Source organism: Triticum aestivum, chromosome 5D, assembly GCF_018294505.1.
Source record: "Triticum aestivum cultivar Chinese Spring chromosome 5D, IWGSC CS RefSeq v2.1, whole genome shotgun sequence".
Classification (NCBI taxonomy): Eukaryota; Viridiplantae; Streptophyta; class Magnoliopsida; order Poales; family Poaceae; genus Triticum; species Triticum aestivum.
The window spans coordinates 67,246,625-67,259,408 of NC_057808.1; positions in this window are offsets into that span (position 1 = coordinate 67,246,625).

A 12,784-nucleotide genomic window follows, 5' to 3' on the forward strand; every position below is an offset into this window, starting at 1 on the left:
CACACACAAAACGGAGCTATATGCAGAGAGTTATGATGCGATGAACAGGAGCATGTAATGTAAGAAATCTAGGACTTGGAATATTTCGGGGAGAGGGGAGAGTCAACCTCGGGTTGACCAGATCGGGATCTGGCTCGGCTAGTGTTGAGGATATAGACCTGGGGGTCACCCGCCAGGAGGGCCGGGTTACTCCAAGGATCATTACCAGAAGCCCGGAGCTAAGTTTCAGGATAATGGGCTAGAGATGGGCTGAGACCCGGATATGGCTTAAAGCCCGTAGTTACAATCATTGTTATAGTAGACTTGTAGTGTAAGGCAAGTATTGTTTTAGAGCCCGAGCCGGACACTCTTATGAGCCGGCCGGGACTCTAAGGGCTGCTGGGCGTCAGCCTCCCTATATAAAGGGACGACCCGGCAGCGGTTTGGGGGCGACAACAATCTCTCCGAGAGCCGGGATAAGTGTTTAGCTCCCTGGCGATCGTAACCCTGATCAATAACAACTCGAACTGGACGTAGGCTTTTACCTTCACCGTAAGGGGCCGAACCAGTATAAACCCTCGTGTTCTTTGTCCCGCATAACCCCTTCAAGCTTCCTAGTTGCGATGGCTCCACGACTAAGTCCTAGCCCAAGGACATCTGCCGTGACAATTCCACGACAGTTGGCGCCCACCGTGGGGCCAGCGCACGGCGGATTTGAGTTCTTGAAGGGCAGCTTCGAAGGGCTCAAGGGATACGCTGTGGGCCGGATGACCAAGAGTCGTCGCGGCAGGCTCTACATCGACGACGCGGACTGGGGCCCCGACGCCGGCTCAGTGGAGTACGGGTACCGGGTCCCCTTTGGCGGAATTCATGTCTTCATTGGCAAGGTTGGTGAGCCGGGCCGCGAGCCGGGTCTCTGCGCCGATCTCATCGAAACGGCTCAGCGCGCACGACCCGCCCGGGCCCGGCCTGCCTTAAAACGCGCTTTTGTGGGATGCATCCATGGAAGGCCCTCCGATCCATCTGGGTCTGGGGATGAGGCGGCCGCCGGCTCTGACGGCGAGTCGGCCGCTGATGAGTCAAACTCGTTGTACCAACTTCAAGATGGCAGGCTCATGAGTTATTCCGATGGCAACAGTATTCCGGACCTTTTTGAGCCGCCAAGTCAGGTAGGAGTTTTTATGGCTGGTGCGCAGCCTGTTCAGAACCCCGCTACCGGATCAGAAAACCCGGAGCCTTCCCCGGCTCAGGTGCTGATGGATCTCACAGATAAGATGACGGCCCTGTTACAGCCGGCACATGGTCTCGGCGACCGGCTCAAGTAATGTCCGACGCCATGGCCCAGCTCATGTTGGAACCTTCTACGCCGCAGACCAAGCACGGCAAGAGGCGGAGCAGGTGCCGCAATTGACGGCTTATCAGACCCCCCGGCTTATCCAACGGCGTCCGTTGATGTGGGTATTTCTACCAGGACCGGGGGTGTCCCTTGTTTGGTGCCGGCCATCCGTAATGAACGTCTACCTAAGGATTTCAAGGGCCCTAGGAAGGTGTCTAACTATACAGCTGACTTACAGCCTGCGGCCTGGATTGAAAGTTATGAGATGGCTATGGAACTGCTAGAGGTCAGCGAGGCGGCCATGGCCAAATATTTCACCATGATGTTAGATGGAACTGCCCGCACGTGGTTAAAAGGGCTGCCACCGAACTCCATTGGGTCTTGGACTGAGCTGAAGGCCCGGTTCATTCAAAACTTCAAGGATACCTGTAGGCAGTCTATGTCAATTGTGGATTTGACTAACTGTAAGCAGCAGGAGGGTGAGTCCACGACCCATTGGGTTCGCCGGGTCAAGGAGATCATACATTCATCAGCTAAGATGGACGCCGGCTCTGCAGTCTTGATGTTAGAACAGAACTGTCGTTTTGTGCCCCTAAAGATGAAGCTTGGGCGGCTTAAACGTGACTGCACGGATATGGGTACACTAATGGCGGCTCTTGTCAAATACGCTGATTCCGATGGTACCAAGGATCCCCCTTCAGATGATGAAAGGACAGGGAAGGGAAAGAAGAACGGCAATGGCAAGGGCCCTCAGTTTAACCCGGGGAATCAAGGAGGAGGCAAGCGCAAGGCCGATGGCAGCCTGGAGTTCGTAGCCAACACCCAAGGCAACAACCAGCGACGCAAGGGGAGGCCCCCTCCCCGAGGCGGCGGGTCAGGACCTTCTCTGGAGCAGCTGTTGAATGAACCTTGTCAGAGACACGGCTCTAGAGAGAAGCCAGCGACTCATCTGTGGAAGGATTGTGCTATCATGAAGGCCTTTAAAAACTACAATGGCCCGGGCGGCGGCCCAGGCGCAGGCGGCTCCGGCGCTGGCGGCTTTCATGGCCCGGGTGGCGGGTCAAATTCCGGTCCTCAGAACGGTCAAGGGGGCTTCAATCAACAGTCTGGTCAGGGTCATCAACAGCAACAGGGGGGCTATCAGACCAACCCGAAGCAACTTAGCGGTGGACAGTATCACGTGTTCACCACTAGTTTGTGCAAACGAGACGAGAAGCTTCACAACAGGGCTGTTAATGCTGTTGAGCCGGCGGTTCCACGCTACTTACGGTGGTCGGAGCAGCCCATAGTGTGGAGTGGGGATCACCCTCCCCGGGTGGATAACCCGGGCCACCTGGCCTTAGTAGTGGCTCCTCAGGTGGGAGGCTATAAGTTCACAAAGGTACTCATGGATGGAGGCAGCAGCATCAACATCCTCTATTATGAGACTTTCCGTCGTATGGGGCTAGTTGATAAGAACCTCAGCCAGTCAAATACTATCTTCCATGGTGTGGTACCTGGTAAGTCGGCTTATCCAGTCGGCAAGATCGAACTGGAAGTGGCCTTTCGGTGATGAGAACAACTACAGGGTGGAGAAGTTGACCTTTGAGGTGGTCAAGATAAGAAGTCCATACCATGCTATATTCGGACGGCCGGCTTACGCCAAGTTCATGGCACGGCCGTGTTATGTGTACTTACAACTCAAGATGCCGGGTCACAACGGGACCATTACAGTTCATGGCAGCCGGAAAGTGGCTCTGGAGTGTGAGGAAGGTGACGCGGCTTATGCAGAGTCTGTTTGTGCCACAGAAGAGTTGAAATTTTATAAAGACAATGTTGACCCAACAGATATGACCTCTCTGAAAAAGCCAACCACGGAGAATGAACCAGCAATGAAGTTTAAATCAGCTGATGAGACTAAACTTGTTGATTTTGTTCCAGCTGACTCGTCTCAGCAGTTCAGCATCAGTGCAAATCTGGACCCGAAATAGGAAGGCGCGCTCATCGAGTTCATCCATGAGAATAGGGACATCTTTGCATGGAAACCTTCTGACATGCCAGGTGTACCTAGAGAACTCGCTGAGCACACTCTCAATGTTGATCCAAAATTTAAGCCGGTCAGACAGTTCCTTCGACGGTTCAATGAAGAGAGGCGGAAGGCTATTGGTGAAGAAGTGGCCCGGCTCTTGGCGGCCGGGTTCATTGTTGAGGGTTTTCACCCAGAGTGGTTGGCTAACCCGGTGCTTGTACTTAAAAAGAATGGCACCTGGCGGATGTGTGTGGACTACACGGACTTGAACAAGGCGTGCCCGGCTGATCCTTTTGCTCTCCCCCGTATCGATCAAATCATTGATGCTACGGCAGGTTGTGCACGCTTAAGTTTCTTGGATGCTTATTCCGGGTATCATCAGATTAAGATGGCAGTTAAGGACCAGGAGAAGACGGCGTTCATCACTCCCTTTGGAGCCTTCTGCTATGTCTCTATGCCCTTTGGGCTCAAGTGTGCGCAGGCGACTTACCAGCGTTGTGTACAGAATTGTCTCCATAAACAGATCGGGCGCAATGTTCACGCGTACGTGGACGATATTGTGGTTAAGTCCATCAAGGAGGAAACCCTGATAGATGACTTAAGGGAAACCTTCGATAATCTCCGGGTCTACAAGATGATGCTTAACCCGGCCAAATGTGTTTTTGGTGTTCCTGCGGGCAAGCTATTGGGTTTCTTGGTTTCTGACAGAGGCATTGAGGCTAACCCGGAGAAGATCAAGGCCGTCACTTCCTTGGTTAAGCCGGCGTGCATAAATGACGTTCAGCGTTTGGCGGGTCGCATCGCTGCTTTAAGCCGGTTTATAAGTCGGTTGGGTGAGAAGGCTATGCCCTTATATCAGTTGATGAAGAAAACTGACAACTTCATCTGGAATGATGCAGCTAATACCGCTTTTGAGGATTTGAAAAAGCAACTGGCAGAGCCCCCTGTCCTTGCTGCTCCGGTTGATAAGGAGCCCTTGCTGCTGTACGTGGCGGCAAACGCACGAGCCGTCAGCGTGGCTATTGTGGTGGAGCGCAAGGAGGCGGGAAAGGAGCATCCGGTTCAGCGGCCGGTTTATTATATCAGTGAGGTGCTCATTGAGTCCAAGCAGAGGTATCCACATTGGCAGAAGCTCGTGTATGGGGTGTTTATGGCGAGCCGGAAGCTTAAGCATTATTTTCAGGGTCATCCCATTACTGTGGTCAGTTCCGCCCCTCTTGGTGATATTATCCAAAACAGAGAGGCTACAGGGAGAATTGCTAAGTGGGCTATAGAGCTTGGACCTCATGACCTTAAATATGTGCCACGCACTGCTGTCAAGTCTCAGGCCTTGGTGGATTTCATCAATGATTGGACAGAGTCACAAGTACCCGAGCAAAAGCCGGATAACACTTATTGGACTATTCACTTTGATGGGTCCAGGCAGCTGGAGGGCTCGGGGGCTGGTGTTGTCTTGGCTTCCCCTAAAGGTGACAAGTTCCATTATGTGCTACGGTTGATGTTTCCTTGCACTAATAATGCGGCGGAATACGAGGCTTTGCTCCACGGTCTTCGGGTGGCTAAGGAAATGAGCTTAAGCCGGGTGAGGTGTTTTGGTGACTCGGACTTGGTGGCTCAACAAGTATCTGGCACCTGGGATTCTAAGGATCCTCTAATGGCGGCTTATCGCCGCGAGGTTGATGCCATTGCCGGGCACTTCCAGGGATACCAAGTGGAGCATATCGATCGCAGGCGGAACGAGGCGGCTGACGCGTTAAGCCGGCTAGGCTCTCAGCGAAAGCCGGTGCCGCCTAACACTTTCCTGGATGTCCTATATAACCCTTCGGTTAAGTTGCCTACAGAGGAGGACTTGGCTATCCCTGACCCGGAGGCACGACTGGTGGCGGCTCTGCATATCATACCAGACTGGACAATGCCATATCTGGCTTATATAACCCGGGGAGAGTTGCCTGAGGATGAAATTCTGGCCAGGCAAATAACCCGGCGGGCTAAGTCAATGATTGTTATCGATGGCGAGTTGCATCATCGCAGTATTTCAGGGGCATTCCAGCGTTGTATCTCCCCTGAGGAAGGTCAAGAGATCTTGCGCGAAATCCATGAAGGGGATTGTGGCCATCATGCCGGTTCAAAATCTCTTGTGGCCAAGGCTTTCCGTCATGGTTTTTATTGGCTGACGGCTCACGCTGATGCAGAGGACTTGGTCAGTAAATGCGATGGCTGCCAAAGGTTCTCACGACGGGCTCATGTGCCGGCTCAGGAATTGAGGATGATCCCGATCACTTGGCCCTTTGCGGTCTGGGGGCTTGATATGGTCGGGCCTTTTAAACGGTCCAAGGATAAGAAGACCCACCTCTTGGTGGCAGTGGACAAATTCACGAAGTGGGTGGAAGCTGAGCCAGTTAGCAAGTGTGATGCAGCCACGGCGGTTCAGTTTATGAAAAAGGTGATCTTCCGCTTCGGCTTTCCACACAGCATCATAACAGACAATGGCACTAATCTGTCCAAAGGCGCTATGGAGGAGTTTTGTCAAAGAGAGCATATCCGGCTTGATGTTTCTTCAGTGGCACACCCCCAATCCAATGGTCAAGCTGAGAGAGCTAACCAGGAGATTCTGAAGGGCATCAAACCCCGGCTCTCGGTCCCTTTGCAACGGACGCCGGGTTGTTGGGTGGAGGAGTTGCCCTCCGTTTTATGGAGCATCAACACTACTCCTAACAGGTCTACAGGCTTCACGCCTTTCTTCATGGTTTATGGAGCAGAAGCAGTTCTCCCCAGCGACATCCGTCATGATTCACCTCGTGTGGCGGCTTATGTTGAGACGGATAATGAACAGGGCGGACGACCGGTTGGATACTGGCTGCGCTAGCAACAGGGCGCGCCAAGATGCTCTGGACTTGCTGGACGAACAGCGTGATGTGGCAGCCGCCCGTTCAGCGATTTACCAACAAGACCTGCGCCGTTATCATAGCCGCTGGGTCAAATCCCGGGTCTTCCAGGAGGGCGACCTGGTGCTCCGGCTCATCCAGGATCAAACAGATGCACACAAGTTATCCCCACCTTGGGAAGGGCCTTTTGTGGTCAGTAAGAACTTGCACAACGGGTCATATTACCTCATTGATATCCGGGAGCATAAGGACTCACGTAAATCTGAGGAGGAGACCCGTCGGCCGTGGAACATAGCTCAGCTTCGGCCTTACTACACTTGAGCTTCCGACTCTTGTGATGTACATATTTATCTCAGCCATGTATATATTATGATAAAGCAATAAAGCAGGACCTCTGTCCTTTGCTCTCTTCCAAAAATGTGTGTTGTTACATGCTGACTTACAGAAGATCCGGCTTATGATCGTCTTCGAATCTAGCTGTAAGCAATAGAGTCACTTGGGGGCTTCCTGTTCAAACATGGGTCGTATTCGAACCAAAGAGAACATAGCTGTCGATACCCATTTGATCGGCAAAGTGCCGAGCTCATTGGGAGGTTGCCTTTGGTCATATTTGAATCATAGTGTAACCCCTCTGAGAACCGACGTGGATCGTATTCGAATCAGCGTCGTTAAACAATTTTCAGAATCACTTGGGGGCTTCCTGTTCAAACATGGGTCGTATTCGAACCCAAGAGAACATAGCTGTCGATACCCTCTTGATTGGCATCGCCGAACCCACTGGGGGCTATATGATCGTATCCGAATCTTAGCTTAACCCCTTTGGACCGAGGTTCTGGTCGTATTCGAACCGGAAGTCCTTAAATTTTTACATTTTACCACAAGTTTACTCTGATCATGTCAAAGTATGTACTGCCGGGTTTCACTTGCCGGCTTAATTTTGGTTTATCTTGTTAGTTGAGCATCATGGATGTCATCAAGACAAGTAAATTCGAGTTCAAATATTAACCGTGCTACCCGGGTTATTTAACCCGGAAGTATGCTTACAAGCTGTTGAGTGTGTTATCACGGCTGTGTTCAGAATATAGTTAAAGACCAGTCTTTTTGGTTTGAATTTCCGGGTTACCCATCTCAGACACCTGATTCTCAGGGCGGTAAGCCGCCTTGTGACGTGTGATTGGCCTTCTTATGCAGATACTTAAAGGTACTTTTTTAAGAAAGGTTGAGAAGTACGAAGGATAATTATAACCCGGAGGAGCATCAAAAAGAATGACTTCAAAGGATTTCAGCATTCATTACGTGCACGAGGGCACGGCAGAGATAAATTGTTGCACCTATTCTATTACAAAAATCTTTCAAAGTTTCAAGGTTGGAGCGTTGTTTGGTGAGCTGCTAGCCGGTTTATGACGCCTGCTGAGTCGAAGTCCCCGGTTCATCTTCTGCTCCGGCTGATCCCAAGGCTTCGAAGGTCGACGACTTCCAGTTGATGCCACTGAGAGCTTCGAACTGAGCTTCTTCGTCAATTAACCCGTCCGGGTTAATCTCCGGGGCGAAGGTGTGCTGGCGAGCCGGAGGAATCAGATTGATGGCTTCATAGCGAGGGGTTGGAATCCTCTGATTCTCCGCGTTGTATCCCGGCTGATACTTGGTTAAATCGGTGTCGTTCCCGATGATGGTGGCCACCGGGCGCACAGCCTTCACACAAGCCGCGAAGTCCTTCTGGTCGAACGCTGAGCCGTCTTCTTTCAGGCTGGGATAACCCAGGGCGATGTCTGCCGGGTCTAGCTCCGGCAAGAAGGCTTTGGCCCGGCTCAGTGCGGCGATTGCTCCGGATCTCGCGGATGCTCGTCGTAGCTCCTGGATCCGCTGCGGCAGAACTGCGAGCCGGCGCAGGACTTCGGCCAGATGAGTCGGCACTTCATTCGACAGGGCCACCACAGCTAAAGCCCGCTGTGACCCGGTGTAGAGCTGTTCCACCAGGGTGTACACGGCCTTTAACTTGGTGACCACGCTCTGGTTCAAGTTGGCGCTTCTGGAACCTGTTTAACAACATCAGATGACCCGGTGGTAAGGATGAGTTAAGAGATGTAAACATTCCAACGTGAATGAAAGCCGGTGAGGCGACTTACCGAAGATGGCAGCTACCATTTGGGACACTTGGCGCTTTAGACCGGAGAGCTCAGCGGTCTTCTCAGTAAGGGCCTTCTCCGCCTGTTCTGCCCGGGTCACCAGTGCAGTTTTCTCCTCAGCCCAGGCCTTCCGCTCAGCGTCGAATTCAGTCTTCAACTTCTCCTGAGCGGCGATGCTGGAGACAAACTTGGCATTTGCCTTCCGGGTCTCCATCTCTTGTGCCTTCAGCCGGCTCTTGAGATCCGCCAGGTCTGACTCTAATTTCTTGCCAACAGCCTGCATATATTTCCGGGTTATTAACAGTCATCCTATAAAGTCCCAAGCGCTTTCCAAGCAAAGACACTTGGCACTTGGGGGCTAATGCATATTGAACGTATCTATCTATGTACGGCCGGCTCAGTTCAGTAAGCCGGAATCTAAAGTCTACAACATATTCAAGTATAAGTCCTAGACTTGGGGGCTAGAATGGCAAGGATCACTATGCGGAAAGTAAGAGAACAGCAGAAGGTTACCTCAGATTTGTGTTGGATCTGGTTGACCATGGCGATCTCGGCGTCCCGGCTCTTGTGAACCTGGCTGATATAGCCTGAGACGAGTTCTCCAATACTTAAGTCGGTGTAGCTGGAGAGATCCAGATTCACCCGGTGGGGTTGTAGCAACTCCCCCCTCGCGGAGCATTTGGCCAGCGCGGTCGGCCTCCCCGGCTCAACAAACTCCGTCCGGGTAATTACCACGTCCGGGTCGTTAGCTGGTGGGGCTGAGCCGGAGGCCTCCGGGTTAGCTAATGTTTCGGTCGTTGTCTTGGTGGTCGGGGCAGGGGCTTCAGGCGCCGTATCCATGGGAATGGTGGCTTCAGGGGCGGAGGCGACTGGCGGCTCTTGAGCCGTCGTCTCCGGCTCAGGCAAGTCGGGCACTCCGGCTGACCTGGTCTTCTTTACTCTTTTGGTGAGCTTTGCCTGGGCACTGAAAAGGCAGAAGTGTTAGGCATACAAAGGGTAAGTACAGACAGATAATGTAAGGAGATTGTTGTTACCCGGGGGCAGTCTTGAAGGCCGGCAGACTTGACTGCATGGAGTCACCCGAGGAGGGGGAGGTCTCCTGGTAATTGGAGTCAGAAGAGTTGAGTGGCTGACGGATGACACCCGCCAACGGATGAAAAGGGTACAGGTGAGAAAAAACCTCAGTGCGGCGTTTTCTCGTTGCGTCGGGTAACCCAGTGGAGAGGTCGGTGTCCTTGCGGGCCCGGGTGTGACGCCGGCTCTCGTGAACCTGCTGCTTCAAAAGAAATTGAGGGTCTCGGTGAGCTAATGGATGGGAAAAGCTTACTTTCCGGGTTACCCTTCGGACTTTCAGCTGTGGTAAAGGCTCCGAGCCGGAGGAAAGTGATGTTACCTCTTCGACCGCCGGGTTACTGGCGCCGGTGTCATCCTGTCAATAAGCAAGTGTTGATAAGGCGGACAGCATCAGACAACATATACTGCAAGAATTTAAAAGATTTAAGGGTTACCTCTGACTCGGAGCTATCGCTTAATTGCAGCAGCTCCGAAGCAGTGGGTCTGTTTCCCTTTTTGCGAGGGGCGGCTCTCTTGGCGGCTTTCTTCGCCTTCCTGGCCTTCTTGGCCGCCTCGTGGTCATACTTGACCCGCCAGAATTTATCATCAGCCTGAGAAATACAGTAATGAGTTCTTAGTAAGATGACAGGTAAAACAAAATGGAAAGGTTAAAGTCAGCGGCTTACCGCTGGGGCTGGATTGGTCTTGCAGAACGGGGCTAGCCCGGTTCTTCCACAGTCTGCCAGGCTCTCGTTTAAAAGAGCCTTGGTCTCTTCTTCAGCAACGTCTTCTGGAAGATCATTGCGACTGTGCCTCTGCGGGTCATCCTTTCGCCCGGTGTACTCACACATTAAGCCGGGGCGGCGGCTCAATGGGATCACCCGCCATGAGATCCAGACCCGGACCAGGTCAATTCCGTTCAGACCATTGCCTAGCAGGGCTTTGATCTTGTTGATCGTTGGAAGCAGAGGCTGGCGTTCTGCGGCAGTCAGTTTGTCGGATAATGGATGAGTTGGCTCCAGGCGCGTTGGGCGAAAGCCGGGCAGCGGGCTCTCATCAGCCGGGGACGTGTCTTGGCAGTAGAACCAAGTCATGTTCCAGTCCTTGGGGTGACTTGGCGGTTCTGCGTAAGGGAACAGACAATCCCTGCGCCGTTGGATGGAGATGCCGCCTAACTCTAGACTTGGACCGTTTGCGCACTCGGTTTGGCGGTTCAAATAGAACAGCTCTCTGAAGAGCAGCAGACTCGGCTCTTCTCCAAGATATACTTCACAAAAAACTTGGAAGTTGCAGATGTTGGATATGGAATTGGGTCCTATATCCTGAGGCCGAAGATCAAAGAAGTTGAGCACGTCCCGGAAGAATTTTGAGCCGGGCGGTGCGAAGCCCCGGCTCATATGGTCGGCAAAGATCACTACCTCCCCGTCTCTCGGCTGTGGCCTTTCTTCGGACGGGTCAGGGGCACGGTAGGACATCACTTCCTTCTTAGGCAGATATCCGGATTTAACGAAGTTGGCCAGGGTCTCTTCGGTGACGCTGGATTTCATCCAGTTGCAAGTGATGGGAGCCTTGGGAGGCATGGTGACGGTTGGTGGTCTACGAGGAAGAGAAAAGTGTCCGGGTTAATTATAAGCCGGAGTATATCATTCAAGTTACAATGACGGCTTATGAAGGGGACTAATGGTATGTATTGATACGGTGGGTTATCTAAGCCGTCGGGGCTTTTAGGATAAGTTGGTCGTCTACGGCTTACTGCGGTTAAGTCGGAAGATACTACAGAGCATGATTCTCTTTAAACCAGAAAGTTCTACGGTGCGTGTTTTCTCTAAGTCGGAAATATAAGCCGCTAAGATTCAAGGACTGCAGTTTTTACTAAGTGTGGTAAACAGATTTCACATATTACAGTAACTTTTTTGGATCAAAGTAGTCGGAGCGGAGAAAGTTTTCTAGACCTAAAAAACAGAAGCAGGGGAGGTTCTTGAGATGGAACCCAGTCCTTATGCAGTAAAAAGAGGTGTTCTTGCAGAAGAAATGAACCTCAGATATCTACCGCGGTGGTTCTACACAAGCCTAAGGATCAACGGGGGCAGTGGCTACAGGGGTTACCGAAACTTGCGGTAACAGTGATGAACATGAAGAACACAGATGAACTCTGTCCTAGATCTATGCTAGTAAGGCAGAGGGGACTCACCGGAGCTGGAGAAGAGCGGAGGTCGCCGACGTTATCTGGTCCGAGTCAGGTTGATGCAGCGGCCGGGTTGAGGAAGACCAGGGGTGCGACGGCGGCGGCGGCAGAAGCTCGGGCAGAGGAACGGCAGTGCGAGGAAGAAGAAGGAGAATGTGAAGAAGAGAGTGCCGGGCCGGCCTATTTATAAGGCCGAGTCATAAGCGGGCGCGGGATTTGAGGAGGCCACGGCGTGGTTATCTCCCCCCTCACGGCGCCTCGATTCTCGGAAGGTCAGTAAAAGCAAAGATCCGTTGCGGATCTGGCGGAGTAAAAAACGGACTTAGTGGAGGATGACGTCACGGCGGATTACCCGGAGTCCAGAGGATGACGTCACTCCGGGTTATGACCTTCACATGAATGATAAGCCGGAGATTTTTTCTGACTGCGGAGCTGAAGATTGACACGAGCCGGCTCAAGTCAATCTGGGGCCTAATGTTGAGGATATAGACCTGGGGGTCACCCGCCAGGAGGGCCGGGTTACTCCAAGGATCATTACCAGAAGCCCGGAGCTAAGTTTCAGGATAATGGGCTAGAGATGGGCTGAGACCCGGATATGGCTTAAAGCCCGTAGTTACAATCATTGTTATAGTAGACTTGTAGTGTAAGGCAAGTATTGTTTTAGAGCCCGAGCCGGACACTCTTATGAGCCGGCCGGGACTCTAAGGGCTGCTGGGCGTCAGCCTCCCTATATAAAGGGACGACCCGGCAGCGGTTTGGGGCGACGACAATCTCTCCGAGAGCCGGGCATAGCTGTTTAGCTCCCTGGAGATCGTAACCCTAATCAATAACACCTCGAACTGGACGTAGGCTTTTACCTTCACCGTAAGGGGCCGAACCAGTATAAACCCTCGTGTTCCTTGTCCCGCATAACCCCTTCAAGCTTCCTAGTTGCGATGGCTCCACGACTAAGTCCTAGCCCAAGGACATCTGCCGTGACAATTCCACGACAGCTAGGGTTCGGGCGCACGGCGGCTCGCCGGAGCTCGGGGCGGAGCCGGCCAGAGAGGAGCTCGGGGAAGGAGGCGGCGAGGAGGCGCGGCGCCGGAGGAGGACGGCGGCGGCGGGGCTCTGGCTGCGGTAGCGCGGGCTCGGCGGCGAGGCGCGCGGCGGCGGTGGCGGCGCGGCGACGGAGGGAGGAGGCGTGCGGGCGGCGGGGGCCTCGGGCGCGGG